The 2,453-nt window shown below is 53.2% G+C and overlaps 1 pseudogene; it reads right to left on the bottom strand.

The window, feature by feature from the left end:
* Nucleotides 1-151, bottom strand: LOC139401729 (U2 spliceosomal RNA; annotated as a pseudogene; the record flags this gene model as incomplete).
* Nucleotides 152-2,453: the final 2,302 nt, after the last annotated feature.

The following is a 2,453-nucleotide window of genomic DNA, read 5'->3' as shown; positions in this document are numbered from 1 at the left end:
CCGGAGGTACTGCAATACCGGGTCGATGCGTGGAGCGGACGGAGCAAGCCCCATTTCCGACTCCCTGTTCGAAAAATCCATTTAATATGTAGTCCCCCGATGGGGGACGTATCAGATATTAAACTGATAAGAACAGATGATTCAAAGCTTTTATTCTTCCTTTCATACATCTAAACTGTGAGCAAGTCACACAATTATAACAATCCCATACAAAACGTTTTTTCAACAATAAACACTGGTTTTCAAAATGTTGTACCACCCCATCAAAACATGCACCACAATCTATTTAACAGTTGAAAAATCATCACGTCAATTCCCTTTTTATCAAATTCCAACAAAACTACAAAAAATCATTCCAAAACTAAAAAACATTAACCAAATCCAAAAACCCAAACAATAATCTTCAGTAATTCTCTTAACCTAAATGTCTACTAACGACCAAATCCAATAGCCTATTACCACTAACCTACACAATTCCCATTTAGCCCACCTATATTACACCAAAGTCTCACCCAGTGCTCCCCTTCTTTCTCCCTCCCAACTGTGACCCCACCTCCTCTCGTGAACCCCCCACTTCACCCCCATTTCCTACCGTTCCCCCTCCCCTGAATACAGCAACGCCACCCGGCACCTGCCCCCCACTCAAGTCCATCACCCCCCCCTCCTCCGGACTCCGAACCGGGGACGTGGCCTCCAAAAGAGGAAATCCGCCTCCCCCTCCATCATCCAGCTCCGAGCCATACCCGGGAGGTCAAGCTCTGCGAGGGGTTTAAAGGAAGATGGAGACGGAGCCCACGAGGGCCCCGCCACCTCCCCATCCCCCTTCTTTACACCCCTCCTCCTCCCCACCTTCTTTGTCCTCTTGGCCGGAGGGTTAGGAGGGCCTGCATATCCCTCGTAAACCCCAGCGCTTTCCATCTCCTTTGCCTTTGCCTCTGCCTTTTTTTTCTCTACTAAAACCTTCATTATGCCTTTCAGTTCCTCCAACTCTGCCCTCTTCACACTCACCATCCCATCCCCCATCACCGTCTTCTCCTTTTCACCTTTTACCTCCTTCCCTTCCTCCATTCCGGCCGCCTCTCCTTCTGGTTCCATCTCCACAACCTCCCCCTCCGTCTCCTTCCTCTCCCCTGTTGTCTCCTCTGGTCTCTCGACTCTCACCGTCTCCTCACTCTCCTCCATCCCGGCGGAGCTCTCTCTTTCTTTTCTTTTCCCTTCCCTCCTTCAACCTCCTTCCCAACCTCTATTCCGACTCCTTCTCTCTCTTTCTCTCCATCCCGGCCACCTCTCTCTCTGTCCCGACCACCCTCCCTTCTTCACGCGCCTCCTCTCTCTCCATCCCGTCCTCTTCTCTGTCCCAGCTCTCTTCTCCTCTTTTTCTCCTCCACCCTCCAACTCCTTCTTCTGTGCAGTCCTTCCACCCCCATCTTCCGGCTCCTCTCTTCCTCGTCTTCCTCCATCCTCCGCTCTCGCTCCCCCCCCAGCTGCAGACGCGTATGACCCACGCCTAGCCGGGCAGTCCCGCCACAGGTGCGCTACCGAGCCACACCCGTGGCATTTCTTCGGTTCAACACAGTCCCTCGCCACGTGCTCACCCGATCCACAGTATCTGCATCTCCTGGCGCTGCACGAGGCGAGTGTGTGGCCGTAGTCCATACATCGCCCGCAGAACGGAGGCTGACGGGGGATAATGTAACGTCCCCGCCTGTCAGCCCCCAGGGAGAACAACGCTGGAGGATGGAGGTAACCATCCAACCCCTTCGGGTCCTCTCTGAGGAGAGCCTGGAAGCATCTCCTCCCATTCCAAAAGCCCAAGGAATCCTTTATGTGCCTTGCTGAGGAGACGCCATCCAGGTATCTCCCCAGAAAGGCCCTCACCTCCTCATCCTTCACATGAGGGTTGTATACGTTCACTGTGACCAGCCTGAAATTGGTTTTGGCCAGGCTAGTCACCTCGTAATGGCACAGGGGTCTCTCCTTCCCCATCTCTCTCGCCCTCTTCATTACCTCCTCGTGCTTCTCTTCTTTGTGGAACGTCACCTCGAAAGCACTCTCCCTCGGATTGTCCTGAAGGCACAAGACATCCATCACCTCCACTTTCAAGGTCGTCATTAAAACGTTTCTCCCGAACGTTTCCCTCCCGAACTGTTCCAACTCCTTCTCTCTCCAGGCAAACCTCACTGTGTTTGCCAAACCGACCACCGGAACCGACCTGTGCTGTACACTTTTCTCCATTTTTCTCACTTTTCCCTCTCTTAAATGAAGAAAAACCGATCCCAACAATTTCCTCCCTCCTGCCTTCCTTCGACCTTCTGACTCAGCGGGCTCTGGGGCACCTCGGTACCGAGCTTGATCTGAGCCAAAAGGCCGACGATAACCCACAAATGGAACCCTGAAACCGCCGGACCCCCGGGGGTCTCGACAGACCTCAGCGGGTGGGTTGGCAAAAGCCA

Source organism: Oncorhynchus clarkii, unplaced genomic scaffold (genome assembly GCF_045791955.1).
Source record: "Oncorhynchus clarkii lewisi isolate Uvic-CL-2024 unplaced genomic scaffold, UVic_Ocla_1.0 unplaced_contig_2007_pilon_pilon, whole genome shotgun sequence".
Lineage (NCBI taxonomy): Eukaryota > Metazoa > Chordata > Actinopteri > Salmoniformes > Salmonidae > Oncorhynchus > Oncorhynchus clarkii.
Note: the sequence above shows the minus strand (reverse complement) of the source record. Positions and strands in the feature narration are given on the sequence as shown.